The sequence below is a fragment of the Engystomops pustulosus genome, chromosome 4 (assembly GCF_040894005.1).
Source record: "Engystomops pustulosus chromosome 4, aEngPut4.maternal, whole genome shotgun sequence".
Lineage (NCBI taxonomy): Eukaryota > Metazoa > Chordata > Amphibia > Anura > Leptodactylidae > Engystomops > Engystomops pustulosus.
The window spans coordinates 37,234,577-37,261,670 of record NC_092414.1 but is presented as its reverse complement, the minus strand read 5'-3'; the positions used below and the strand labels follow the sequence as shown (position 1 = coordinate 37,261,670).

The 27,094-nt window shown below is 51.0% G+C and overlaps 21 non-coding genes across 21 annotated transcripts; all 21 read right to left on the bottom strand.

Moving 5' to 3' along the window:
• Positions 1–13,513: 13,513 nt before the first annotated feature.
• LOC140129253 (U5 spliceosomal RNA) lies at positions 13,514–13,632 on the bottom strand. Its single transcript, XR_011855458.1, has one exon. It is a non-coding gene; the product is annotated as a U5 spliceosomal RNA (small nuclear RNA).
• Positions 13,633–14,180: 548 nt separating this feature from the next.
• Positions 14,181–14,299, bottom strand: LOC140129252 (U5 spliceosomal RNA). Its single transcript, XR_011855457.1, has one exon. It is a non-coding gene; the product is annotated as a U5 spliceosomal RNA (small nuclear RNA).
• Positions 14,300–14,847: 548 nt separating this feature from the next.
• LOC140129251 (U5 spliceosomal RNA) lies at positions 14,848–14,966 on the bottom strand. The gene has a single exon (XR_011855456.1). It is a non-coding gene; the product is annotated as a U5 spliceosomal RNA (small nuclear RNA).
• A 548-nt stretch (positions 14,967–15,514) lies between these two features.
• On the bottom strand, positions 15,515–15,633 carry LOC140129250 (U5 spliceosomal RNA). Its single transcript, XR_011855455.1, has one exon. It is a non-coding gene; the product is annotated as a U5 spliceosomal RNA (small nuclear RNA).
• A 548-nt stretch (positions 15,634–16,181) lies between these two features.
• LOC140129248 (U5 spliceosomal RNA) lies at positions 16,182–16,300 on the bottom strand. The gene has a single exon (XR_011855453.1). It is a non-coding gene; the product is annotated as a U5 spliceosomal RNA (small nuclear RNA).
• A 548-nt stretch (positions 16,301–16,848) lies between these two features.
• LOC140129247 (U5 spliceosomal RNA) lies at positions 16,849–16,967 on the bottom strand. The gene has a single exon (XR_011855452.1). It is a non-coding gene; the product is annotated as a U5 spliceosomal RNA (small nuclear RNA).
• Positions 16,968–17,515: 548 nt separating this feature from the next.
• On the bottom strand, positions 17,516–17,634 carry LOC140129246 (U5 spliceosomal RNA). The gene has a single exon (XR_011855451.1). It is a non-coding gene; the product is annotated as a U5 spliceosomal RNA (small nuclear RNA).
• Positions 17,635–18,182: 548 nt separating this feature from the next.
• On the bottom strand, positions 18,183–18,301 carry LOC140129245 (U5 spliceosomal RNA). The gene has a single exon (XR_011855450.1). It is a non-coding gene; the product is annotated as a U5 spliceosomal RNA (small nuclear RNA).
• A 548-nt stretch (positions 18,302–18,849) lies between these two features.
• Positions 18,850–18,968, bottom strand: LOC140129257 (U5 spliceosomal RNA). The gene has a single exon (XR_011855460.1). It is a non-coding gene; the product is annotated as a U5 spliceosomal RNA (small nuclear RNA).
• A 548-nt stretch (positions 18,969–19,516) lies between these two features.
• Positions 19,517–19,635, bottom strand: LOC140129244 (U5 spliceosomal RNA). Its single transcript, XR_011855449.1, has one exon. It is a non-coding gene; the product is annotated as a U5 spliceosomal RNA (small nuclear RNA).
• A 548-nt stretch (positions 19,636–20,183) lies between these two features.
• On the bottom strand, positions 20,184–20,302 carry LOC140129243 (U5 spliceosomal RNA). Its single transcript, XR_011855448.1, has one exon. It is a non-coding gene; the product is annotated as a U5 spliceosomal RNA (small nuclear RNA).
• Positions 20,303–20,850: 548 nt separating this feature from the next.
• LOC140129242 (U5 spliceosomal RNA) lies at positions 20,851–20,969 on the bottom strand. Its single transcript, XR_011855447.1, has one exon. It is a non-coding gene; the product is annotated as a U5 spliceosomal RNA (small nuclear RNA).
• A 548-nt stretch (positions 20,970–21,517) lies between these two features.
• Positions 21,518–21,636, bottom strand: LOC140129241 (U5 spliceosomal RNA). Its single transcript, XR_011855446.1, has one exon. It is a non-coding gene; the product is annotated as a U5 spliceosomal RNA (small nuclear RNA).
• A 551-nt stretch (positions 21,637–22,187) lies between these two features.
• LOC140129240 (U5 spliceosomal RNA) lies at positions 22,188–22,306 on the bottom strand. Its single transcript, XR_011855445.1, has one exon. It is a non-coding gene; the product is annotated as a U5 spliceosomal RNA (small nuclear RNA).
• Positions 22,307–22,854: 548 nt separating this feature from the next.
• LOC140129259 (U5 spliceosomal RNA) lies at positions 22,855–22,973 on the bottom strand. Its single transcript, XR_011855462.1, has one exon. It is a non-coding gene; the product is annotated as a U5 spliceosomal RNA (small nuclear RNA).
• Positions 22,974–23,521: 548 nt separating this feature from the next.
• LOC140129239 (U5 spliceosomal RNA) lies at positions 23,522–23,640 on the bottom strand. The gene has a single exon (XR_011855444.1). It is a non-coding gene; the product is annotated as a U5 spliceosomal RNA (small nuclear RNA).
• A 548-nt stretch (positions 23,641–24,188) lies between these two features.
• Positions 24,189–24,307, bottom strand: LOC140129174 (U5 spliceosomal RNA). The gene has a single exon (XR_011855381.1). It is a non-coding gene; the product is annotated as a U5 spliceosomal RNA (small nuclear RNA).
• Positions 24,308–24,855: 548 nt separating this feature from the next.
• On the bottom strand, positions 24,856–24,974 carry LOC140129237 (U5 spliceosomal RNA). The gene has a single exon (XR_011855442.1). It is a non-coding gene; the product is annotated as a U5 spliceosomal RNA (small nuclear RNA).
• A 548-nt stretch (positions 24,975–25,522) lies between these two features.
• LOC140129236 (U5 spliceosomal RNA) lies at positions 25,523–25,641 on the bottom strand. Its single transcript, XR_011855441.1, has one exon. It is a non-coding gene; the product is annotated as a U5 spliceosomal RNA (small nuclear RNA).
• A 551-nt stretch (positions 25,642–26,192) lies between these two features.
• Positions 26,193–26,311, bottom strand: LOC140129265 (U5 spliceosomal RNA). Its single transcript, XR_011855468.1, has one exon. It is a non-coding gene; the product is annotated as a U5 spliceosomal RNA (small nuclear RNA).
• Positions 26,312–26,859: 548 nt separating this feature from the next.
• Positions 26,860–26,978, bottom strand: LOC140129173 (U5 spliceosomal RNA). The gene has a single exon (XR_011855380.1). It is a non-coding gene; the product is annotated as a U5 spliceosomal RNA (small nuclear RNA).
• Positions 26,979–27,094: the final 116 nt, after the last annotated feature.

Sequence of the window (27,094 nt, the reverse complement as noted above, 5' to 3'; positions counted from 1 at the left end):
CCCTAAGTTACTGGCAGAGACTCTCCTTGTTTAAGGTGCCCCAGACTTCCAGGTGGGGAATTATGACCGGTGGAAGGTGATATGTTCTGCCTGGGAGGCTCAACTCCCATGTCTGCTGATGTTTTGGAACAGAGTCTCTCTCCCTCAGTTACTGGCAGAGACTCTCCTTGTTGAAGGTGCCCCAGACTTCCCGGTGTAGATTTATGACCGGTGGAAGGTGAAATGTTCTGCCTGGGAGGCTCAACTCCCATGTCTGCCGATGTGTTGGAACAGAGTCTCTCTCCCTCAGTTACTGGCAGAGACTCATCTTGTTGAAGGTGCCCCAGACTTCCAGGTGTGGAATTATGAGCGGTGGAAGGTGATATGTTCTGCCTGGGAGGCTCAACTCTATTCGCCATGGAACAAAGCTCCACTCCCATGTCTGCCGATGTCTTGGAACAGAGTCTCTCTCCCTAAGTTACTGGCAGAGACTCTCCTTGTTTAAGGTGCCCCAGACTTCCAGGTGGGGAATTATGACCGGTGGAAGGTGATATGTTCTGCCTGGGAGGCTCAACTCCCATGTCTGCTGATGTGTTGGAACAGAGTCTCTCTCCCTCAGTTACTGGCAGAGACTCTCCTTGTTGAAGGTGCCCCAGACTTCCAGGTGTGGAATTATGAGCGGTGGAAGGTGATATGGTCTGCCTGGGAGGCTTAACTCTATTCTCCATGGAACAAAGCTCCACTCCCATGTCTGCTGATGTCTTGGAACAGAGTCTCTCTCCCTAAGTTACTGGCAGAGACTCTCCTTGTTGAAGGTGCCCCAGACTTCCAGGTGTGGAATTATGACCGGAGGAAGGTGATATGTTCTGCCTGGGAGGCTCAACTCTATTCGCCATGGAACAAAGCTCCACTCCCATGTCTGCCGATGTCTTGGAACAGAGTCTCTCTCCCTAAGTTACTGGCAGAGACTCTCCTTGTTGAAGGTGCCCCAGACTTCCAGGTGTGGAATTATGACTGGAGGAAGGTGATATGTTCTGCCTGGGAGGCTCAACTCCCATGTCTGCTGATGTGTTGGAACAGAGTCTCTCTCCCTCAGTTACTGGCAGAGACTCTCCTTGTTGAAGGTGCCCCAGACTTCCAGGTGTGGAATTATGACCAGTGGAAGGTAATATGTTCTGCCTGGGAGGCTCAACTCCCATGTCTGCCGATGTGTTGTAACAGAGTCTTTCTCCCTCAGTTACTGGCAGAGACTCACCTTGTTGAAGGTGCCCCAGACTTCCAGGTGTGGAATTATGAGCGGTGGAAGGTGATATGGTCTGCCTGGGAGGCTTAACTCTATTCTCCATGGAACAAAGCTCCACTCCCATGTCTGCTGATGTCTTGGAACAGAGTCTCTCTCCCTAAGTTACTGGCAGAGACTCTCCTTGTTTAAGGTGCCCCAGACTTCCAGGTGGGGAATTATGACCGGTGGAAGGTGATATGTTCTGCCTGGGAGGCTCAACTCCCATGTCTGCTGATGTTTTGGAACAGAGTCTCTCTCCCTCAGTTACTGGCAGAGACTCTCCTTGTTGAAGGTGCCCCAGACTTCCCGGTGTAGATTTATGACCGGTGGAAGGTGAAATGTTCTGCCTGGGAGGCTCAACTCCCATGTCTGCCGATGTGTTGGAACAGAGTCTCTCTCCCTCAGTTACTGGCAGAGACTCATCTTGTTGAAGGTGCCCCAGACTTCCAGGTGTGGAATTATGAGCGGTGGAAGGTGATATGTTCTGCCTGGGAGGCTCAACTCTATTCGCCATGGAACAAAGCTCCACTCCCATGTCTGCCGATGTCTTGGAACAGAGTCTCTCTCCCTAAGTTACTGGCAGAGACTCTCCTTGTTGAAGGTGTCCCAGACTTCCAGGTGGGGAATTATTACCGGTGGAAGGTGATATGTTCTGCCTGGGAGGTTCAACTCTATTCGCCATGGAACAAAGCTCCACTCCCAAGTCTGCCGATGTGTTGGAACAGAGTCTCTCTCCCTCAGTTACCGGCAGAGACTCTCCTTGTTGAAGGTGCCCCAGACTTCCAGGTGTGGAATTATGAGCGGTGGAAGGTGATATGTTCTGCCTGGGAGGCTCAACTCTATTCGCCATGGAACAAAGCTCCACTCCCATGTCTGCCGATGTCTTGGAACAGAGTCTCTCTCCCTAAGTTACTGGCAGAGACTCTCCTTGTTGAAGGTGCCCCAGACTTCCAGGTGTGGAATTATGACCGGAGGAAGGTGATATGTTCTGCCTGGGAGGCTCAACTCCCATGTCTGCCGATGTGTTGTAACAGAGTCTTTCTCCCTCAGTTACTGGCAGAGACTCACCTTGTTGAAGGTGCCCCAGACTTCCAGGTGTGGAATTATGAGCGGTGGAAGTTGATATGTTCTGCCTGGGAGGCTTAACTCTATTCTCCATGGAACAAAGCTCCACTCCCATGTCTGCTGATGTCTTGGAACAGAGTCTCTCTCCCTAAGTTACTGGCAGAGACTCTCCTTGTTGAAGGTGCCCCAGACTTCCAGGTGTGGAATTATGACCGGAGGAAGGTGATATGTTCTGCCTGGGAGGCTCAACTCCCATGTCTGCTGATGTGTTGGAACAGAGTCTCTCTCCCTCAGTTACTGGCAGAGACTCTCCTTGTTGAAGGTGCCCCAGACTTCCAGGTGTGGAATTATGACCGGTGGAAGGTGATATGTTCTGCCTGGGAGGCTCAACTCCCATGTCTGCCGATGTGTTGGAACAGAGTCTCTCTCCCTCAGTTACTGGCAGAGACTCACCTTGTTGAAGGTGCCCCAGACTTCCAGGTGTGGAATTATGAGCGGTGGAAGGTGATATGTTCAGCCTGGGAGGCTCAACTCCCATGTCTGCCGATGTCTTGGAACAGAGTCTCTCTCCCTAAGTTACTGGCAGAGACTCTCCTTGTTTAAGGTGCCCCAGACTTCCAGGTGTGGAATTATGACCGGAGGAAGGTGATATGTTCTGCCTGGGAGGCTCAACTCCCATGTCTGCTGATGTGTTGGAACAGAGTCTCTCTCCCTCAGTTACTGGCAGAGACTCTCCTTGTTGAAGGTGCCCCAGACTTCCAGGTGTGGAATTATGACCGGTGGAAGGTGATATGTTCTGCCTGGGAGGCTCAACTCCCATGTCTGCCGATGTGTTGGAACAGAGTCTCTCTCCCTCAGTTACTGGCAGAGACTCACCTTGTTGAAGGTGCCCCAGACTTCCAGGTGTGGAATTATGAGCGGTGGAAGGTGATATGTTCTGCCTGGGAGGCTCAACTCTATTCGCCATGAAACAAAGCTCCACTCCCATGTCTGCCGATGTCTTGGAACAGAGTCTCTCTCCCTAAGTTACTGGCAGAGACTCTCCTTGTTTAAGGTGCCCCAGACTTCCAGGTGGGGAATTATGACCGGTGGAAGGTGATATGTTCTGCCTGGGAGGTTCAACTCTATTCGCCATGGAACAAAGCTCCACTCCAAAGTCTGCCGATGTGTTGGAACAGAGTCTCTCTCCCTCAGTTACTGGCAGAGACTCTCCTTGTTGAAGGTGCCCCAGACTTCCAGGTGTGGAATTATGAGCGGTGGAAGGTGATATGTTCTGCCTGGGAGGCTCAACTCTATTCGCCATGGAACAAAGCTCCACTCCCATGTCTGCCGATGTCTTGGAACAGAGTCTCTCTCCCTAAGTTACTGGCAGAGACTCTCCTTGTTGAAGGTGCCCCAGACTTCCAGGTGTGGAATTATGACCGGAGGAAGGTGATATGTTCTGCCTGGGAGGCTCAACTCCCATGTCTGCTGATGTGTTGGAACAGAGTCTCTCTCCCTCAGTTACTGGCAGAGACTCTCCTTGTTGAAGGTGCCCCAGACTTCCAGGTGTGGAATAATGACCGGTGGAAGGTGATATGTTCTGCCTGGGAGGCTCAACTCCCATGTCTGCCGATGTGTTGGAACAGAGTCTCTCTCCCTCAGTTACTGGCAGAGACTCACCTTGTTGAAGGTGCCCCAGACTTCCAGGTGTGGAATTATGAGCGGTGGAAGGTGATATGTTCTGCCTGGGAGGCTCAACTCCCATGTCTGCTGATGTGTTGGAACAGAGTCTCTCTCCCTCAGTTACTGGCAGAGACTCTCCTTGTTGAAGGTGCCCCAGACTTCCCGGTGTAGATTTATGACCGGTGGAAGGTGAAATGTTCTGCCTGGGAGGCTCAACTCTATTCGCCATGGAACAATGCTCCACTCCCATGTCTGCCAATGTGTTGGAACAGAGTCTCTCTCCCTAAGTTACTGGCAGAGACTCTCCTTGTTGAAGGTGTCCCAGACTTCCAGGTGGGGAATTATCACCTTTGGAAGGTGATATGTTCTGCCTGGGAGGTTCAACTCTATTCGCCATGGAACAAAGCTCCACTCCCAAGTCTGCCGATGTGTTGGAACAGAGTCTCTCTCCCTCAGTTACTGGCAGAGACTCTCCTTGTGGAAGGTGCCCCAGACTTCCAGGTGTGGAATTATGAGCGGTGGAAAGTGATATGTTCTGCCTGGGAGGCTCAACTCTATTCGCCATGGAACAAAGCTCCACTCCCATGTCTGCCGATGTGTTGGAACAGAGTCTCTCTCCCTCAGTTACTGGCAGAGACTCACCTTGTTGAAGGTGCCCCAGACTTCCAGGTGTGGAATTATGAGCGGTGGAAGGTGATATGTTCTGCCTGGGAGGCTCAACTCTATTCGCCATGGAACAAAGCTCCACTCCCATGTCTGCCGATGTGTTGGAACAGAGTCTCTCTCCCTAAGTTACTGGCAGAGACTCACCTTGTTGAAGGTGCCCCAGACTTCCAGGTGTGGAATTATGAGCGGTGGAAGGTGATATGTTCTGCCTGGGAGGCTCAACTCCCATGTCTGCTGATGTGTTGGAACAGAGTCTCTCTCCCTCAGTTACTGGCAGAGACTCTCCTTGTTGAAGGTGCCCCAGACTTCCCGGTGTAGATTTATGACTGGTGGAAGGTGAAATGTTCTGCCTGGGAGGCTCAACTCTATTCGCCATGGAACAAAGCTCCACTCCCATGTCTGCCAATGTGTTGGAACAGAGTCTCTCTCCCTAAGTTACTGGCAGAGACTCTCCTTGTTGAAGGTGTCCCAGACTTCCAGGTGGGGAATTATCACCGGTGGAAGGTGATATGTTCTGCCTGGGAGGTTCAACTCTATTCGCCATGGAACAAAGCTCCACTCCCAAGTCTGCCGATGTGTTGGAACAGAGTCTCTCTCCCTCAGTTACTGGCAGAGACTCTCCTTGTTGAAGGTGCCCCAGACTTCCAGGTGTGGAATTATGAGCGGTGGAAGGTGATATGTTCTGCCTGGGAGGCTCAACTCTATTCGCCATGGAACAAAGCTCCACTCCCATGTCTGCTGATGTCTTGGAACAGAGTCTCTCTCCCTAAGTTACTGGCAGAGACTCTCCTTGTTGAAGGTGCCCCAGACTTCCAGGTGTGGAATTATGACCGGAGGAAGGTGATATGTTCTGCCTGGGAGGCTCAACTCCCATGTCTGCTGATGTGTTGGAACAGAGTTTCTCTCCCTCAGTTACTGGCAGAGACTCTCCTTGTTGAAGGTGCCCCAGACTTCCAGGTGTGGAATTATGACCGGTGGAAGGTGATATGTTCTGCCTGGGAGGCTCAACTCCCATGTCTGCCGATGTGTTGGAACAGAGTCTCTCTCCCTCAGTTACTGGCAGAGACTCACCTTGTTGAAGGTGCCCCAGACTTCCAGGTGTGGAATTATGAGCGGTGGAAGGTGATATGTTCAGCCTGGGAGGCTCAACTCCCATGTCTGCCGATGTCTTGGAACAGAGTCTCTCTCCCTAAGTTACTGGCAGAGACTCTCCTTGTTTAAGGTGCCCCAGACTTCCAGGTGTGGAATTATGACCGGAGGAAGGTGATATGTTCTGCCTGGGAGGCTCAACTCCCATGTCTGCTGATGTGTTGGAACAGAGTCTCTCTCCCTCAGTTACTGGCAGAGACTCTCCTTGTTGAAGGTGCCCCAGACTTCCAGGTGTGGAATTATGACCGGTGGAAGGTGATATGTTCTGCCTGGGAGGCTCAACTCCCATGTCTGCCGATGTGTTGGAACAGAGTCTCTCTCCCTCAGTTACTGGCAGAGACTCACCTTGTTGAAGGTGCCCCAGATTTCCAGGTGTGGAATTATGAGCGGTGGAAGGTGATATGTTCTGCCTGGGAGGCTCAACTCTATTCGACATGGAACAAAGCTCCACTCCCATGTCTGCCGATGTCTTGGAACAGAGTCTCTCTCCCTAAGTTACTGGCAGAGACTCTCCTTGTTTAAGGTGCCCCAGACTTCCAGGTGTGGAATTATGAGCGGTGGAAGGTGATATGTTCTGCCTGGGAGGCTCAACTCTATTAGCCATGGAACAAAGCTCCACTCCCATGTCTGCCGATGTCTTGGAACAGAGTCTCTCTCCCTAAGTTACTGGCAGAGACTCTCCTTGTTTAAGGTGCCCCAGACTTCCAGGTGGGGAATTATGACCGGTGGAAGGTGATATGTTCTGCCTGGGAGGCTCAACTCCCATGTCTGCCGATGTGTTGGAACAGAGTCTCTCTCCCTCAGTTACTGGCAGAGACTCTCCTTGTTGAAGGTGCCCCAGACTTCCCGGTGAAGATTTATGACCGGTGGAAGGTGAAATGTTCTGCCTGGGAGGCTCAACTCTATTCGCCATGGAACAAAGCTCCACTCCCATGTCTGCCAATGTGTTGGAACAGAGTCTCTCTCCCTAAGTTACTGGCAGAGACTCTCCTTGTTGAAGGTGTCCCAGACTACCAGGTGGGGAATTATCACCGGTGGAAGGTGATATGTTCTGCTTGGGAGGTTCAACTCTATTCGCCATGGAACAAAGCTCCACTCCCAAGTCTGCCGATGTGTTGGAACAGAGTCTCTCTCCCTCAGTTACTGGCAGAGACTCTCCTTGTTGAAGGTGCCCCAGACTTCCAGGTGTGGAATTATGAGCTGTGGAAGGTGATATGTTCTGCCTGAGAGGCTCAACTCTATTCGCCATGGAACAAAGCTCCACTCCCATGTCTGCCGATGTCTTGGAACAGAGTCTCTCTCCCTAAGTTACTGGCAGAGACTCTCCTTGTTGAAGGTGCCCCAGACTTCCAGGTGTGGAATTATGACCGGAGGAAGGTGATATGTTCTGCCTGGGAGGCTCAACTCCCATGTCTGCTGATGTGTTGGAACAGAGTCTCTCTCCCTCAGTTACTGGCAGAGACTCTCCTTGTTGAAGGTGCCCCAGACTTCCAGGTGTGGAATTATGACCGGTGGAAGGTGATATGTTCTGCCTGGGAGGCTCAACTCCCATGTCTGCTGATGTGTTGGAACAGAGTCTCTCTCCCTCAGTTACTGGCAGAGACTCTCCTTGTTGAAGGTGCCCCAGACTTCCCGGTGTAGATTTATGACCGGTGGAAGGTGAAATGTTCTGCCTGGGAGGCTCAATTCTATTCGCCATGGAACAAAGCTCCACTCCCATGTCTGCCAATGTGTTGGAACAGAGTCTCTCTCTCTAAGTTACTGGCAGAGACTCTCCTTGTTGAAGGTGTCCCAGACTTCCAGGTGGGGAATTATCACCGGTGGAAGGTGATATGTTCTGCCTGGGAGGTTCAACTCTATTCGCCATGGAACAAAGCTCCACTCCCAAGTCTGCCGATGTGTTGGAACAGAGTCTCTCTCCCTCAGTTACTGGCAGAGACTCTCCTTGTTGAAGGTGCCCCAGACTTCCAGGTGTGGAATTATGACCGGTGGAAGGTGATATGTTCTGCCTGGGAGGCTCAACTCCCATGTCTGCCGATGTGTTGGAACAGAGTCTCTCTCCCTCAGTTACTGGCAGAGACTCACCTTGTTGAAGGTGCCCCAGACATCCAGGTGTTGAATTATGAGCGGTGGAAGGTGATATGTTCTGCCTGGAGGCTCAACTCTATTCGCCATGGAACAAAGCTCCACTCCCATGTCTGCCGATGTCTTGGAACAGAGTCTCTCTCCCTAAGTTACTGGCAGAGACTCTCCTTGTTTAAGGTGCCCCAGACTTCCAGGTGGGGAATTATGACCGGTGGAAGGTGATATGTTCTGCCTGGGAGGCTCAACTCCCATGTCTGCTGATGTGTTGGAACAGAGTCTCTCTCCCTCAGTTACTGGCAGAGACTCTCCTTGTTGAAGGTGCCCCAGACTTCCCGGTGTAGATTTATGACCGGTGGAAGGTGAAATGTTCTGCCTGGGAGGCTCAACTCTATTCGCCATGGAACAAAGCTCCACTCCCATGTCTGCCAATGTGTTGGAACAGAGTCTCTCTCCCTAAGTTACTGGCAGAGACTCTCCTTGTTGAAGGTGTCCCAGACTTCCAGGTGGGGAATTATCACCGGTGGAAGGTGATATGTTCTGCCTGGGAGGTTCAACTCTATTCGCCATGGAACAAAGCTCCACTCCCAAGTCTGCCGATGTGTTGGAACAGAGTCTCTCTCCCTCAGTTACTGGCAGAGACTCTCCTTGTTGAAGGTGCCCCAGACTTCCAGGTGTGGAATTATGAGCGGTGGAAGGTGATATGTTCTGCCTGGGAGGCTCAACTCTATTCGCCATGGAACAAAGCTCCACTCCCATGTCTGCTGATGTCTTGGAACAGAGTCTCTCTCCCTAAGTTACTGGCAGAGACTCTCCTTGTTGAAGGTGCCCCAGACTTCCAGGTGTGGAATTATGACCGGAGGAAGGTGATATGTTCTGCCTGGGAGGCTCAACTCCCATGTCTGCTGATGTGTTGGAACAGAGTCTCTCTCCCTCAGTTACTGGCAGAGACTCTTCTTGTTGAAGGTGCCCCAGACTTCCAGGTGTGGAATTATGACCGGTGGAAGGTGATATGTTCTGCCTGGGAGGCTCAACTCCCATGTCTGCCGATGTGTTGGAACAGAGTCTCTCTCCCTCAGTTACTGGAAGAGACTCACCTTGTTGAAGGTGCCCCAGACTTCCAGGTGTGGAATTATGAGCGGTGGAAGGTGATATGTTCAGCCTGGGAGGCTCAACTCCCATGTCTGCCGATGTCTTGGAACAGAGTCTCTCTCCCTAAGTTACTGGCAGAGACTCTCCTTGTTGAAGGTGCCCCAGACTTCCAGGTGTGGAATTATGACCGGAGGAAGGTGATATGTTCTGCCTGGGAGGCTCAACTCCCATGTCTGCTGATGTGTTGGAACAGAGTCTCTCTCCCTCAGTTACTGGCAGAGACTCTCCTTGTTGAAGGTGCCCCAGACTTCCAGGTGTGGAATTATGAGCGGTGGAAGGTGATATGTTCTGCCTGGGAGGCTCAACTCCCATGTCTGCCGATGTGTTGGAACAGAGTCTCTCTCCCTCAGTTACTGGCAGAGACTCACCTTGTTGAAGGTGCCCCAGACTTCCAGGTGTGGAATTATGAGCGGTGGAAGGTGATATGTTCTGCCTGGGAGGCTCAACTCCCATGTCTGCTGATGTGTTGGAACAGAGTCTCTCTCCCTCAGTTACTGGCAGAGACTCTCCTTGTTGAAGGTGCCCCAGACTTCCCGGTGTAGATTTATGACCGGTGGAAGGTGAAATGTTCTGCCTGGGAGGCTCAACTCTATTCACCATGGAACAAAGCTCCACTCCCATGTCTGCCAATGTGTTGGAACAGAGTCTCTCTCCCTAAGTTACTGGCAGAGACTCTCCTTGTTGAAGGTGTCCCAGACTTCCAGGTGGGGAATTATCACCGGTGGAAGGTGATATGTTCTGCCTGGGAGGTTCAACTCTATTCGCCATGGAACAAAGCTCCACTCCCAAGTCTGCCGATGTGTTGGAACAGAGTCTCTCTCCCTCAGTTACTGGCAGAGACTCTCCTTGTTGAAGGTGCCCCAGACTTCCAGGTGTGGAATTATGAGCGGTGGAAAGTGATATGTTCTGCCTGGGAGGCTCAACTCTATTCGCCATGGAACAAAGCTCCACTCCCATGTCTGCCGATGTGTTGGAACAGAGTCTCTCTCCCTCAGTTACTGGCAGAGACTCACCTTGTTGAAGGTGCCCCAGACTTCCAGGTGTGGAATTATGAGCGGTGGAAGGTGATATGTTCTGCCTGGGAGGCTCAACTCCCATGTCTGCTGATGTGTTGGAACAGAGTCTCTCTCCCTCAGTTACTGGCAGAGACTCTCCTTGTTGAAGGTGCCCCAGACTTCCCGGTGTAGATTTATGACCGGTGGAAGGTGAAATGTTCTGCCTGGGAGGCTCAACTCCCATGTCTGCCGATGTGTTGGAACAGAGTCTCTCTCCCTCAGTTACTGGCAGAGACTCATCTTGTTGAAGGTGCCCCAGACTTCCAGGTGTGGAATTATGAGCGGTGGAAGGTGATATGTTCTGCCTGGGAGGTTCAACTCTATTCGCCATGGAACAAAGCTCCACTCCCAAGTCTGCCGATGTGTTGGAACAGAGTCTCTCTCCCTAAGTTACTGGCAGAGACTCTCCTTGTTGAAGGTGCCCCAGACTTCCAGGTGTGGAATTATGACCGGAGGAAGGTGATATGTTCTGCCTGGGAGGCTCAACTCCCATGTCTGCTGATGTGTTGGAACAGAGTCTCTCTCCCTCAGTTACTGGCAGAGACTCTCCTTGTTGAAGGTGCCCCAGACTTCCAGGTGTGGAATTATGAGCGGTGGAAGGTGATATGTTCTGCCTGGGAGGCTCAACTCCCATGTCTGCCGATGTGTTGGAACAGAGTCTCTCTCCCTCAGTTACTGGCAGAGACTCACCTTGTTGAAGGTGCCCCAGACTTCCAGGTGTGGAATTATGAGCGGTGGAAGGTGATATGTTCTGCCTGGGAGGCTCAACTCCCATGTCTGCTGATGTGTTGGAACAGAGTCTCTCTCCCTCAGTTACTGGCAGAGACTCTCCTTGTTGAAGGTGCCCCAGACTTCCCGGTGTAGATTTATGACCGGTGGAAGGTGAAATGTTCTGCCTGGGAGGCTCAACTCTATTCACCATGGAACAAAGCTCCACTCCCATGTCTGCCAATGTGTTGGAACAGAGTCTCTCTCCCTAAGTTACTGGCAGAGACTCTCCTTGTTGAAGGTGTCCCAGACTTCCAGGTGGGGAATTATCACCGGTGGAAGGTGATATGTTCTGCCTGGGAGGTTCAACTCTATTCGCCATGGAACAAAGCTCCACTCCCAAGTCTGCCGATGTGTTGGAACAGAGTCTCTCTCCCTCAGTTACTGGCAGAGACTCTCCTTGTTGAAGGTGCCCCAGACTTCCAGGTGTGGAATTATGAGCGGTGGAAAGTGATATGTTCTGCCTGGGAGGCTCAACTCTATTCGCCATGGAACAAAGCTCCACTCCCAAGTCTGCCGATGTGTTGGAACAGAGTCTCTCTCCCTCAGTTACTGGCAGAGACTCTCCTTGTTGAAGGTGCCCCAGACTTCCAGGTGTGGAATTATGAGCGGTGGAAGGTGATATGTTCTGCCTGGGAGGCTCAACTTTCATGTCTGCTGATGTGTTGGAACAGAGTCTCTCTCCCTCAGTTACTGGCAGAGACTCTCCTTGTTGAAGGTGCCCCAGACTTCCCGGTGTAGATTTATGACCGGTGGAAGGTGAAATGTTCTGCCTGGGAGGCTCAACTCTATTCGCCATGGAACAAAGCTCCACTCCCATGTCTGCCAATGTGTTGGAACAGAGTCTCTCTCCCTAAGTTACTGGCAGAGACTCTCCTTGTTGAAGGTGTCCCAGACTTCCAGGTGGGGAATTATCACCGGTGGAAGGTGATATGTTCTGCCTGGGAGGTTCAACTCTATTCGCCATGGAACAAAGCTCCACTCCCAAGTCTGCCGATGTGTTGGAACAGAGTCTCTCTCCCTCAGTTACTGGCAGAGACTCTCCTTGTTGAAGGTGCCCCAGACTTCCAGGTGTGGAATTATGAGCGGTGGAAGGTGATATGTTCTGCCTGGGAGGCTCAACTCCCATGTCTGCTGATGTGTTGGAACAGAGTCTCTCTCCCTCAGTTACTGGCAGAGACTCACCTTGTTGAAGGTGCCCCAGACTTCCAGGTGTGGAATTATGACCGGAGGAAGGTGATATGTTCTGCCTGGGAGGCTCAACTCTATTCGCCATGGAACAAAGCTACACTCCCATGTCTGCCGATGTCTTGGAACAGAGTCTCTCTCCCTAAGTTACTGGCAGAGACTCTCCTTGTTGAAGGTGCCCCAGACTTCCAGGTGGGGAATTATGACCGGTGGAAGGTGATATGTTCTGCCTGGGAGGCTCAACTCCCATGTCTGCCGATGTGTTGGAACAGAGTCTCTCTCCCTCAGTTACTGGCAGAGACTCTCCTTGTTGAAGGTGCCCCAGACTTCCAGGTGTGGAATTATGAGCGGTGGAAGGTGATATGTTCTGCCTGGGAGGCTCAACTCCCATGTCTGCTGATGTGTTGGAACAGAGTCTCTCTCCCTCAGTTACTGGCAGAGACTCTCCTTGTTGAAGGTGCCCCAGACTTCCACGTGTGGAATTATGACCGGTGGAAGGTGATATGTTCTGCCTGGGAGGCTCAACTCCCATGTCTGCCGATGTGTTGGAACAGAGTCTCTCTCCCTCAGTTACTGGCAGAGACTCACCTTGTTGAAGGTGCCCCAGACTTCCAGTTGTGGAATTATGACCGGTGGAAGGTAATATGTTCTGCCTGGGAGGCTCAACTCCCATGTCTGCTGATGTGTTGGAACAGAGTCTCTCTCCCTCAGTTACTGGCAGAGACTCTCCTTGTTGAAGGTGCCCCAGACTTCCCGGTGTAGATTTATGACCGGTGGAAGGTGAAATGTTCTGCCTGGGAGGCTCAATTCTATTCGCCATGGAACAAAGCTCCACTCCCATGTCTGCCAATGTGTTGGAACAGAGTCTCTCTCTCTAAGTTACTGGCAGAGACTCTCCTTGTTGAAGGTGCCCAAGACTTCCAGGTGGGGAATTATAAACGGTGGAAGGTGATATGTTCTGCCTGGGAGGTTCAACTCTATTCGCCATGGAACAAAGCTCCACTCCCATGTCTGCCAATGTGTTGGAACAGAGTCTCTCTCCCTCAGTTACTGGCAGAGACTCTCCTTTTTGAAGGTGCCCCAAACTTCCAGGTGTGGAATTATGACCGGTGGAAGGTGATATGTTCTGCCTGGGAGGTTCAACTCTATTCGCCATGGAACAAAGCTCCACTCCCATGTCTGCCGATGTGTTGGAAAAGAGATCTCCTGTCCTTCTCTGTCTCCCACCCAGATGGCCGTTCTCAATAAAGCCTTGTGCCTGCCTGTCGAACAGTCTTCCGCAAGGCACACTAGCCTGAAAGCTTTCGGCTGTGCCCTGGATAACCCCTAGACCAAAGCGCCTCAAACAGCGGTACACGACGCCAGATTATTTAGTAAAAGGCCTCCTCCCTTGTTTATCAAGCCAGTAATCAACAGATCTTTCCTTCTCCACTCCTCCTTCTGTTCTTCCACAAAGACAAGAAGCTCCAGCAAGCTGAAGCATACAAAAATTGCAACAAAACTCGGTTTCATCTCTCTCTCCACGGGAAATCTTTAGTAAAAGCCAAAAGACTCGTTCGGTATGAAGAGAGACCAGAGCATGTTTTTGCTGCTGGAACAAGCCCCGCCTCCGATGCCTGCCGACAGCCACAGGTGTCGAGCTGCTCAGGGAGATGCCACTAATTTGCACAGAGGCAAATTCCCTTGCAAAATGTGTGCAAATTAGGCCACAGACAAAAAGGAGTCCCAGACGGCGCCCGGGGAGGGATTTGTGCCAAAGAAGGTGTTGTGCTCCAGGGAGGGGGGCAGGCCTCATAGACTCCTGCTTTGGTTATTGTTGTTGTCGTCGTCAAAAACAGAAGCAGAGAGGAGAGGAGGATTCCATTTAGATCTCCTGTCCTTCTCTGTCTCCCACCCAGATGGCCGTTCTCAATAAAGCCTTGTGCCTGCCTGTCGAACAGTCTTCCGCAAGGCACACTAGCCTGAAAGCTTTCGGCTGTGCCCTTGATAACCCCTAGACCAAAGCGCCTCAAACAGCGGTACACGACGCCAGATTATTTAGTAAAAGGCCTCCTCCCTTGTTTATCAAGCCAGTAATCAACAGATCTTTCCTTCTCCACTCCTCCTTCTGTTCTTCCACAAAGACAAGAAGCTCCAGCAAGCTGAAGCATACAAAAATTGCAACAAAACTCGGTTTCATCTCTCTCTCCACGGGAAATCTTTAGTAAAAGCCAAAAGACTCGTTCGGTATGAAGAGAGACCAGAGCATGTTTTTGCTGCTGGAACAAGCCCCGCCTCCGATGCCTGCCGACAGCCACAGGTGTCGAGCTGCTCAGGGAGATGCCACTAATTTGCACAGAGGCAAATTCCCTTGCAAAATGTGTGCAAATTAGGCCACAGACAAAAAGGAGTCCCAGACGGCGCCCGGGGAGGGATTTGTGCCAAAGAAGGTGTTGTGCTCCAGGGAGGGGGGCAGGCCTCATAGACTCCTGCTTTGGTTATTGTTGTTGTCGTCGTCAAAAACAGAAGCAGAGAGGAGAGGAGGATTCCATTTAGATCTCCTGTCCTTCTCTGTCTCCCACCCAGATGGCCGTTCTCAATAAAGCCTTGTGCCTGCCTGTCGAACAGTCTTCCGCAAGGCACACTAGCCTGAAAGCTTTCGGCTGTGCCCTGGATAACCCCTAGACCAAAGCGCCTCAAACAGCGGTACACGACGCCAGATTATTTAGTAAAAGGCCTCCTCCCTTGTTTATCAAGCCAGTAATCAACAGATCTTTCCTTCTCCACTCCTCCTTCTGTTCTTCCACAAAGACAAGAAGCTCCAGCAAGCTGAAGCATACAAAAATTGCAACAAAACTCGGTTTCATCTCTCTCTCCACGGGAAATCTTTAGTAAAAGCCAAAAGACTCGTTCGGTATGAAGAGAGACCAGAGCATGTTTTTGCTGCTGGAACAAGCCCCGCCTCCGATGCCTGCCGACAGCCACAGGTGTCGAGCTGCTCAGGGAGATGCCACTAATTTGCACAGAGGCAAATTCCCTTGCAAAATGTGTGCAAATTAGGCCACAGACAAAAAGGAGTCCCAGACGGCGCCCGGGGAGGGATTTGTGCCAAAGAAGGTGTTGTGCTCCAGGGAGGGGGGCAGGCCTCATAGACTCCTGCTTTGGTTATTGTTGTTGTCGTCGTCAAAAACAGAAGCAGAGAGGAGAGGAGGATTCCATTTAGATCTCCTGTCCTTCTCTGTCTCCCACCCAGATGGCCGTTCTCAATAAAGCCTTGTGCCTGCCTGTCGAACAGTCTTCCGCAAGGCACACTAGCCTGAAAGCTTTCGGCTGTGCCCTTGATAACCCCTAGACCAAAGCGCCTCAAACAGCGGTACACGACGCCAGATTATTTAGTAAAAGGCCTCCTCCCTTGTTTATCAAGCCAGTAATCAACAGATCTTTCCTTCTCCACTCCTCCTTCTGTTCTTCCACAAAGACAAGAAGCTCCAGCAAGCTGAAGCATACAAAAATTGCAACAAAACTCGGTTTCATCTCTCTCTCCACGGGAAATCTTTAGTAAAAGCCAAAAGACTCGTTCGGTATGAAGAGAGACCAGAGCATGTTTTTGCTGCTGGAACAAGCCCCGCCTCCGATGCCTGCCGACAGCCACAGGTGTCGAGCTGCTCAGGGAGATGCCACTAATTTGCACAGAGGCAAATTCCCTTGCAAAATGTGTGCAAATTAGGCCACAGACAAAAAGGAGTCCCAGACGGCGCCCGGGGAGGGATTTGTGCCAAAGAAGGTGTTGTGCTCCAGGGAGGGGGGCAGGCCTCATAGACTCCTGCTTTGGTTATTGTTGTTGTCGTCGTCAAAAACAGAAGCAGAGAGGAGAGGAGGATTCCATTTAGATCTCCTGTCCTTCTCTGTCTCCCACCCAGATGGCCGTTCTCAATAAAGCCTTGTGCCTGCCTGTCGAACAGTCTTCCGCAAGGCACACTAGCCTGAAAGCTTTCGGCTGTGCCCTGGATAACCCCTAGACCAAAGCGCCTCAAACAGCGGTACACGACGCCAGATTATTTAGTAAAAGGCCTCCTCCCTTGTTTATCAAGCCAGTAATCAACAGATCTTTCCTTCTCCACTCCTCCTTCTGTTCTTCCACAAAGACAAGAAGCTCCAGCAAGCTGAAGCATACAAAAATTGCAACAAAACTCGGTTTCATCTCTCTCTCCACGGGAAATCTTTAGTAAAAGCCAAAAGACTCGTTCGGTATGAAGAGAGACCAGAGCATGTTTTTGCTGCTGGAACAAGCCCCGCCTCCGATGCCTGCCGACAGCCACAGGTGTCGAGCTGCTCAGGGAGATGCCACTAATTTGCACAGAGGCAAATTCCCTTGCAAAATGTGTGCAAATTAGGCCACAGACAAAAAGGAGTCCCAGACGGCGCCCGGGGAGGGATTTGTGCCAAAGAAGGTGTTGTGCTCCAGGGAGGGGGGCAGGCCTCATAGACTCCTGCTTTGGTTATTGTTGTTGTCGTCGTCAAAAACAGAAGCAGAGAGGAGAGGAGGATTCCATTTAGATCTCCTGTCCTTCTCTGTCTCCCACCCAGATGGCCGTTCTCAATAAAGCCTTGTGCCTGCCTGTCGAACAGTCTTCCGCAAGGCACACTAGCCTGAAAGCTTTCGGCTGTGCCCTGGATAACCCCTAGACCAAAGCGCCTCAAACAGCGGTACACGACGCCAGATTATTTAGTAAAAGGCCTCCTCCCTTGTTTATCAAGCCAGTAATCAACAGATCTTTCCTTCTCCACTCCTCCTTCTGTTCTTCCACAAAGACAAGAAGCTCCAGCAAGCTGAAGCATACAAAAATTGCAACAAAACTCGGTTTCATCTCTCTCTCCACGGGAAATCTTTAGTAAAAGCCAAAAGACTCGTTCGGTATGAAGAGAGACCAGAGCATGTTTTTGCTGCTGGAACAAGCCCCGCCTCCGATGCCTGCCGACAGCCACAGGTGTCGAGCTGCTCAGGGAGATGCCACTAATTTGCACAGAGGCAAATTCCCTTGCAAAATGTGTGCAAATTAGGCCACAGACAAAAAGGAGTCCCAGACGGCGCCCGGGGAGGGATTTGTGCCAAAGAAGGTGTTGTGCTCCAGGGAGGGGGGCAGGCCTCATAGACTCCTGCTTTGGTTATTGTTGTTGTCGTCGTCAAAAACAGAAGCAGAGAGGAGAGGAGGATTCCATTTAGATCTCCTGTCCTTCTCTGTCTCCCACCCAGATGGCCGTTCTCAATAAAGCCTTGTGCCTGCCTGTCGAACAGTCTTCCGCAAGGCACACTAGCCTGAAAGCTTTCGGCTGTGCCCTGGATAACCCCTAGACCAAAGCGCCTCAAACAGCGGTACACGACGCCAGATTATTTAGTAAAAGGCCTCCTCCCTTGTTTATCAAGCCAGTAATCAACAGATCTTTCCTTCTCCACTCCTCCTTCTGTTCTTCCACAAAGACAAGAAGCTCCAGCAAGCTGAAGCATACAAAAATTGCAACAAAACTCGGTTTCATCTCTCTCTCCACGGGAAATCTTTAGTAAAAGCCAAAAGACTCGTTCGGTATGAAGAGAGACCAGAGCATGTTTTTGCTGCTGGAACAAGCCCCGCCTCCGATGCCTGCCGACAGCCACAGGTGTCGAGCTGCTCAGGGAGATGCCACTAATTTGCACAGAGGCAAATTCCCTTGCAAAATGTGTGCAAATTAGGCCACAGACAAAAAGGAGTCCCAGACGGCGCCCGGGGAGGGATTTGTGCCAAAGAAGGTGTTGTGCTCCAGGGAGGGGGGCAGGCCTCATAGACTCCTGCTTTGGTTATTGTTGTTGTCGTCGTCAAAAACAGAAGCAGAGAGGAGAGGAGGATTCCATTTAGATCTCCTGTCCTTCTCTGTCTCCCACCCAGATGGCCGTTCTCAATAAAGCCTTGTGCCTGCCTGTCGAACAGTCTTCCGCAAGGCACACTAGCCTGAAAGCTTTCGGCTGTGCCCTGGATAACCCCTAGACCAAAGCGCCTCAAACAGCGGTACACGACGCCAGATTATTTAGTAAAAGGCCTCCTCCCTTGTTTATCAAGCCAGTAATCAACAGATCTTTCCTTCTCCACTCCTCCTTCTGTTCTTCCACAAAGACAAGAAGCTCCAGCAAGCTGAAGCATACAAAAATTGCAACAAAACTCGGTTTCATCTCTCTCTCCACGGGAAATCTTTAGTAAAAGCCAAAAGACTCGTTCGGTATGAAGAGAGACCAGAGCATGTTTTTGCTGCTGGAACAAGCCCCGCCTCCGATGCCTGCCGACAGCCACAGGTGTCGAGCTGCTCAGGGAGATGCCACTAATTTGCACAGAGGCAAATTCCCTTGCAAAATGTGTGCAAATTAGGCCACAGACAAAAAGGAGTCCCAGACGGCGCCCGGGGAGGGATTTGTGCCAAAGAAGGTGTTGTGCTCCAGGGAGGGGGGCAGGCCTCATAGACTCCTGCTTTGGTTATTGTTGTTGTCGTCGTCAAAAACAGAAGCAGAGAGGAGAGGAGGATTCCATTTAGATCTCCTGTCCTTCTCTGTCTCCCACCCAGATGGCCGTTCTCAATAAAGCCTTGTGCCTGCCTGTCGAACAGTCTTCCGCAAGGCACACTAGCCTGAAAGCTTTCGGCTGTGCCCTGGATAACCCCTAGACCAAAGCGCCTCAAACAGCGGTACACGACGCCAGATTATTTAGTAAAAGGCCTCCTCCCTTGTTTATCAAGCCAGTAATCAACAGATCTTTCCTTCTCCACTCCTCCTTCTGTTCTTCCACAAAGACAAGAAGCTCCAGCAAGCTGAAGCATACAAAAATTGCAACAAAACTCGGTTTCATCTCTCTCTCCACGGGAAATCTTTAGTAAAAGCCAAAAGACTCGTTCGGTATGAAGAGAGACTAGAGCATGTTTTTGCTGCTGGAACAAGCCCCGCCTCCGATGCCTGCCGACAGCCACAGGTGTCGAGCTGCTCAGGGAGATGCCACTAATTTGCACAGAGGCAAATTCCCTTGCAAAATGTGTGCAAATTAGGCCACAGACAAAAAGGAGTCCCAGACGGCGCCCGGGGAGGGATTTGTGCCAAAGAAGGTGTTGTGCTCCAGGGAGGGGGGCAGGCCTCATAGACTCCTGCTTTGGTTATTGTTGTTGTCGTCGTCAAAAACAGAAGCAGAGAGGAGAGGAGGATTCCATTTAGATCTCCTGTCCTTCTCTGTCTCCCACCCAGATGGCCGTTCTCAATAAAGCCTTGTGCCTGCCTGTCGAACAGTCTTCCGCAAGGCACACTAGCCTGAAAGCTTTCGGCTGTGCCCTGGATAACCCCTAGACCAAAGCGCCTCAAACAGCGGTACACGACGCCAGATTATTTAGTAAAAGGCCTCCTCCCTTGTTTATCAAGCCAGTAATCAACAGATCTTTCCTTCTCCACTCCTCCTTCTGTTCTTCCACAAAGACAAGAAGCTCCAGCAAGCTGAAGCATACAAAAATTGCAACAAAACTCGGTTTCATCTCTCTCTCCACGGGAAATCTTTAGTAAAAGCCAAAAGACTCGTTCGGTATGAAGAGAGACCAGAGCATGTTTTTGCTGCTGGAACAAGCCCCGCCTCCGATGCCTGCCGACAGCCACAGGTGTCGAGCTGCTCAGGGAGATGCCACTAATTTGCACAGAGGCAAATTCCCTTGCAAAATGTGTGCAAATTAGGCCACAGACAAAAAGGAGTCCCAGACGGCGCCCGGGGAGGGATTTGTGCCAAAGAAGGTGTTGTGCTCCAGGGAGGGGGGCAGGCCTCATAGACTCCTGCTTTGGTTATTGTTGTTGTCGTCGTCAAAAACAGAAGCAGAGAGGAGAGGAGGATTCCATTTAGATCTCCTGTCCTTCTCTGTCTCCCACCCAGATGGCCGTTCTCAATAAAGCCTTGTGCCTGCCTGTCGAACAGTCTTCCGCAAGGCACACTAGCCTGAAAGCTTTCGGCTGTGCCCTGGATAACCCCTAGACCAAAGCGCCTCAAACAGCGGTACACGACGCCAGATTATTTAGTAAAAGGCCTCCTCCCTTGTTTATCAAGCCAGTAATCAACAGATCTTTCCTTCTCCACTCCTCCTTCTGTTCTTCCACAAAGACAAGAAGCTCCAGCAAGCTGAAGCATACAAAAATTGCAACAAAACTCGGTTTCATCTCTCTCTCCACGGGAAATCTTTAGTAAAAGCCAAAAGACTCGTTCGGTATGAAGAGAGACCAGAGCATGTTTTTGCTGCTGGAACAAGCCCCGCCTCCGATGCCTGCCGACAGCCACAGGTGTCGAGCTGCTCAGGGAGATGCCACTAATTTGCACAGAGGCAAATTCCCTTGCAAAATGTGTGCAAATTAGGCCACAGACAAAAAGGAGTCCCAGACGGCGCCCGGGGAGGGATTTGTGCCAAAGAAGGTGTTGTGCTCCAGGGAGGGGGGCAGGCCTCATAGACTCCTGCTTTGGTTATTGTTGTTGTCGTCGTCAAAAACAGAAGCAGAGAGGAGAGGAGGATTCCATTTAGATCTCCTGTCCTTCTCTGTCTCCCACCCAGATGGCCGTTCTCAATAAAGCCTTGTGCCTGCCTGTCGAACAGTCTTCCGCAAGGCACACTAGCCTGAAAGCTTTCGGCTGTGCCCTGGATAACCCCTAGACCAAAGCGCCTCAAACAGCGGTACACGACGCCAGATTATTTAGTAAAAGGCCTCCTCCCTTGTTTATCAAGCCAGTAATCAACAGATCTTTCCTTCTCCACTCCTCCTTCTGTTCTTCCACAAAGACAAGAAGCTCCAGCAAGCTGAAGCATACAAAAATTGCAACAAAACTCGGTTTCATCTCTCTCTCCACGGGAAATCTTTAGTAAAAGCCAAAAGACTCGTTCGGTATGAAGAGAGACCAGAGCATGTTTTTGCTGCTGGAACAAGCCCCGCCTCCGATGCCTGCCGACAGCCACAGGTGTCGAGCTGCTCAGGGAGATGCCACTAATTTGCACAGAGGCAAATTCCCTTGCAAAATGTGTGCAAATTAGGTCACAGACAAAAAGGAGTCCCAGACGGCGCCCGGGGAGGGATTTGTGCCAAAGAAGGTGTTGTGCTCCAGGGAGGGGGGCAGGCCTCATAGACTCCTGCTTTGGTTATTGTTGTTGTCGTCGTCAAAAACAGAAGCAGAGAGGAGAGGAGGATTCCATTTAGATCTCCTGTCCTTCTCTGTCTCCCACCCAGATGGCCGTTCTCAATAAAGCCTTGTGCCTGCCTGTCGAACAGTCTTCCGCAAGGCACACTAGCCTGAAAGCTTTCGGCTGTGCCCTGGATAACCCCTAGACCAAAGCGCCTCAAACAGCGGTACACGACGCCAGATTATTTAGTAAAAGGCCTCCTCCCTTGTTTATCAAGCCAGTAATCAACAGATCTTTCCTTCTCCACTCCTCCTTCTGTTCTTCCACAAAGACAAGAAGCTCCAGCAAGCTGAAGCATACAAAAATTGCAACAAAACTCGGTTTCATCTCTCTCTCCACGGGAAATCTTTAGTAAAAGCCAAAAGACTCGTTCGGTATGAAGAGAGACCAGAGCATGTTTTTGCTGCTGGAACAAGCCCCGCCTCCGATGCCTGCCGACAGCCACAGGTGTCGAGCTGCTCAGGGAGATGCCACTAATTTGCACAGAGGCAAATTCCCTTGCAAAATGTGTGCAAATTAGGCCACAGACAAAAAGGAGTCCCAGACGGCGCCCGGGGAGGGATTTGTGCCAAAGAAGGTGTTGTGCTCCAGGGAGGGGGGCAGGCCTCATAGACTCCTGCTTTGGTTATTGTTGTTGTCGTCGTCGTCAAAAACAGAAGCAGAGAGGAGAGGAGGATTCCATTTAGATCTCCTGTCCTTCTCTGTCTCCCACCCAGATGGCCGTTCTCAATAAAGCCTTGTGCCTGCCTGTCGAACAGTCTTCCGCAAGGCACACTAGCCTGAAAGCTTTCGGCTGTGCCCTGGATAACCCCTAGACCAAAGCGCCTCAAACAGCGGTACACGACGCCAGATTATTTAGTAAAAGGCCTCCTCCCTTGTTTATCAAGCCAGTAATCAACAGATCTTTCCTTCTCCACTCCTCCTTCTGTTCTTCCACAAAGACAAGAAGCTCCAGCAAGCTGAAGCATACAAAAATTGCAACAAAACTCGGTTTCATCTCTCTCTCCACGGGAAATCTTTAGTAAAAGCCAAAAGACTCGTTCGGTATGAAGAGAGACCAGAGCATGTTTTTGCTGCTGGAACAAGCCCCGCCTCCGATGCCTGCCAACAGCCACAGGTGTCGAGCTGCTCAGGGAGATGCCACTAATTTGCACAGAGGCAAATTCCCTTGCAAAATGTGTGCAAATTAGGCCACAGACAAAAAGGAGTCCCAGACGGCGCCCGGGGAGGGATTTGTGCCAAAGAAGGTGTTGTGCTCCAGGGAGGGGGGCAGGCCTCATAGACTCCTGCTTTGGTTATTGTTGTTGTCGTCGTCAAAAACAGAAGCAGAGAGGAGAGGAGGATTCCATTTAGATCTCCTGTCCTTCTCTGTCTCCCACCCAGATGGCCGTTCTCAATAAAGCCTTGTGCCTGCCTGTCGAACAGTCTTCCGCAAGGCACACTAGCCTGAAAGCTTTCGGCTGTGCCCTGGATAACCCCTAGACCAAAGCGCCTCAAACAGCGGTACACGACGCCAGATTATTTAGTAAAAGGCCTCCTCCCTTGTTTATCAAGCCAGTAATCAACAGATCTTTCCTTCTCCACTCCTCCTTCTGTTCTTCCACAAAGACATAAAGCTCCAGCAAGCTGAAGCATACAAAAATTGCAACAAAACTCGGTTTCATCTCTCTCTCCAAGGGAAATCTTTAGTAAAAGCCAAAAGACTCGTTCGGTATGAAGAGAGACCAGAGCATGTTTTTGCTGCTGGAACAAGCCCCGCCTCCGATGCCTGCCAACAGCCACAGGTGTCGAGCTGCTCAGGGAGATGCCACTAATTTGCACAGAGGCAAATTCCCTTGCAAAATGTGTGCAAATTAGGCCACAGACAAAAAGGAGTCCCAGACGGCGCCCGGGGAGGGATTTGTGCCAAAGAAGGTGTTGTGCTCCAGGGAGGGGGGCAGGCCTCATAGACTCCTGCTTTGGTTATTGTTGTTGTCGTCGTCAAAAACAGAAGCAGAGAGGAGAGGAGGATTCCATTTAGATCTCCTGTCCTTCTCTGTCTCCCACCCAGATGGCCGTTCTCAATAAAGCCTTGTGCCTGCCTGTCGAACAGTCTTCCGCAAGGCACACTAGCCTGAAAGCTTTCGGCTGTGCCCTGGATAACCCCTAGACCAAAGCGCCTCAAACAGCGGTACACGACGCCAGATTATTTAGTAAAAGGCCTCCTCCCTTGTTTATCAAGCCAGTAATCAACAGATCTTTCCTTCTCCACTCCTCCTTCTGTTCTTCCACAAAGACAAGAAGCTCCAGCAAGCTGAAGCATACAAAAATTGCAACAAAACTCGGTTTCATCTCTCTCTCCACGGGAAATCTTTAGTAAAAGCCAAAAGACTCGTTCGGTATGAAGAGAGACCAGAGCATGTTTTTGCTGCTGGAACAAGCCCCGCCTCCGATGCCTGCCGACAGCCACAGGTGTCGAGCTGCTCAGGGAGATGCCACTAATTTGCACAGAGGCAAATTCCCTTGCAAAATGTGTGCAAATTAGGCCACAGACAAAAAGGAGTCCCAGACGGCGCCCGGGGAGGGATTTGTGCCAAAGAAGGTGTTGTGCTCCAGGGAGGGGGGCAGGCCTCATAGACTCCTGCTTTGGTTATTGTTGTTGTCGTCGTCAAAAACAGAAGCAGAGAGGAGAGGAGGATTCCATTTAGATCTCCTGTCCTTCTCTGTCTCCCACCCAGATGGCCGTTCTCAATAAAGCCTTGTGCCTGCCTGTCGAACAGTCTTCCGCAAGGCACACTAGCCTGAAAGCTTTCGGCTGTGCCCTGGATAACCCCTAGACCAAAGCGCCTCAAACAGCGGTACACGACGCCAGATTATTTAGTAAAAGGCCTCCTCCCTTGTTTATCAAGCCAGTAATCAACAGATCTTTCCTTCTCCACTCCTCCTTCTGTTCTTCCACAAAGACAAGAAGCTCCAGCAAGCTGAAGCATACAAAAATTACAACAAAACTCGGTTTCATCTCTCTCTCCACGGGAAATCTTTAGTAAAAGCCAAAAGACTCGTTCGGTATGAAGAGAGACCAGAGCATGTTTTTGCTGCTGGAACAAGCCCCGCCTCCGATGCCTGCCGACAGCCACAGGTGTCGAGCTGCTCAGGGAGATGCCACTAATTTGCACAGAGGCAAATTCCCTTGCAAAATGTGTGCAAATTAGGCCACAGACAAAAAGGAGTCCCAGACGGCGCCCGGGGAGGGATTTGTGCCAAAGAAGGTGTTGTGCTCCAGGGAGGGGGGCAGGCCTCATAGACTCCTGCTTTGGTTATTGTTGTTGTCGTCGTCAAAAACAGAAGCAGAGAGGAGAGGAGGATTCCATTTAGATCTCCTGTCCTTCTCTGTCTCCCACCCAGATGGCCGTTCTCAATAAAGCCTTGTGCCTGCCTGTCGAACAGTCTTCCGCAAGGCACACTAGCCTGAAAGCTTTCGGCTGTGCCCTGGATAACCCCTAGACCAAAGCGCCTCAAACAGCGGTACACGACGCCAGATTATTTAGTAAAAGGCCTCCTCCCTTGTTTATCAAGCCAGTAATCAACAGATCTTTCCTTCTCCACTCCTCCTTCTGTTCTTCCACAAAGACAAGAAGCTCCAGCAAGCTGAAGCATACAAAAATTGCAACAAAACTCGGTTTCATCTCTCTCTCCACGGGAAATCTTTAGTAAAAGCCAAAAGACTCGTTCGGTATGAAGAGAGACCAGAGCATGTTTTTGCTGCTGGAACAAGCCCCGCCTCCGATGCCTGCCGACAGCCACAGGTGTCGAGCTGCTCAGGGAGATGCCACTAATTTGCACAGAGGCAAATTCCCTTGCAAAATGTGTGCAAATTAGGCCACAGACAAAAAGGAGTCCCAGACGGCGCCCGGGGAGGGATTTGTGCCAAAGAAGGTGTTGTGCTCCAGGGAGGGGGGCAGGCCTCATAGACTCCTGCTTTGGTTATTGTTGTTGTCGTCGTCAAAAACAGAAGCAGAGAGGAGAGGAGGATTCCATTTAGATCTCCTGTCCTTCTCTGTCTCCCACCCAGATGGCCGTTCTCAATAAAGCCTTGTGCCTGCCTGTCGAACAGTCTTCCGCAAGGCACACTAGCCTGAAAGCTTTCGGCTGTGCCCTGGATAACCCCTAGACCAAAGCGCCTCAAACAGCGGTACACGACGCCAGATTATTTAGTAAAAGGCCTCCTCCCTTGTTTATCAAGCCAGTAATCAACAGATCTTTCCTTCTCCACTCCTCCTTCTGTTCTTCCACAAAGACAAGAAGCTCCAGCAAGCTGAAGCATACAAAAATTGCAACAAAACTCGGTTTCATCTCTCTCTCCACGGGAAATCTTTAGTAAAAGCCAAAAGACTCGTTCGGTATGAAGAGAGACCAGAGCATGTTTTTGCTGCTGGAACAAGCCCCGCCTCCGATGCCTGCCGACAGCCACAGGTGTCGAGCTGCTCAGGGAGATGCCACTAATTTGCACAGAGGCAAATTCCCTTGCAAAATGTGTGCAAATTAGGCCACAGACAAAAAGGAGTCCCAGACGGCGCCCGGGGAGGGATTTGTGCCAAAGAAGGTGTTGTGCTCCAGGGAGGGGGGCAGGCCTCATAGACTCCTGCTTTGGTTATTGTTGTTGTCGTCGTCGTCAAAAACAGAAGCAGAGAGGAGAGGAGGATTCCATTTAGATCTCCTGTCCTTCTCTGTCTCCCACCCAGATGGCCGTTCTCAATAAAGCCTTGTGCCTGCCTGTCGAACAGTCTTCCGCAAGGCACACTAGCCTGAAAGCTTTCGGCTGTGCCCTGGATAACCCCTAGACCAAAGCGCCTCAAACAGCGGTACACAACGCCAGATTATTTAGTAAAAGGCCTCCTCCCTTGTTTATCAAGCCAGTAATCAACAGATCTTTCCTTCTCCACTCCTCCTTCTGTTCTTCCACAAAGACAAGAAGCTCCAGCAAGCTGAAGCATACAAAAATTGCAACAAAACTCGGTTTCATCTCTCTCTCCACGGGAAATCTTTACTAAAAGCCAAAAGACTCGTTCGGTATGAAGAGAGACCAGAGCATGTTTTTGCTGCTGGAACAAGCCCCGCCTCCGATGCCTGCCGACAGCCACAGGTGTCGAGCTGCTCAGGGAGATGCCACTAATTTGCACAGAGGCAAATTCCCTTGCAAAATGTGTGCAAATTAGGCCACAGACAAAAAGGAGTCCCAGACGGCGCCCGGGGAGGGATTTGTGCCAAAGAAGGTGTTGTGCTCCAGGGAGGGGGGCAGGCCTCATAGACTCCTGCTTTGGTTATTGTTGTTGTCGTCGTCAAAAACAGAAGCAGAGAGGAGAGGAGGATTCCATTTAGATCTCCTGTCCTTCTCTGTCTCCCACCCAGATGGCCGTTCTCAATAAAGCCTTGTGCCTGCCTGTCGAACAGTCTTCCGCAAGGCACACTAGCCTGAAAGCTTTCGGCTGTGCCCTGGATAACCCCTAGACCAAAGCGCCTCAAACAGCGGTACACGACGCCAGATTATTTAGTAAAAGGCCTCCTCCCTTGTTTATCAAGCCAGTAATCAACAGATCTTTCCTTCTCCACTCCTCCTTCTGTTCTTCCACAAAGACAAGAAGCTCCAGCAAGCTGAAGCATACAAAAATTACAACAAAACTCGGTTTCATCTCTCTCTCCACGGGAAATCTTTAGTAAAAGCCAAAAGACTCGTTCGGTATGAAGAGAGACCAGAGCATGTTTTTGCTGCTGGAACAAGCCCCGCCTCCGATGCCTGCCGACAGCCACAGGTGTCGAGCTGCTCAGGGAGATGCCACTAATTTGCACAGAGGCAAATTCCCTTGCAAAATGTGTG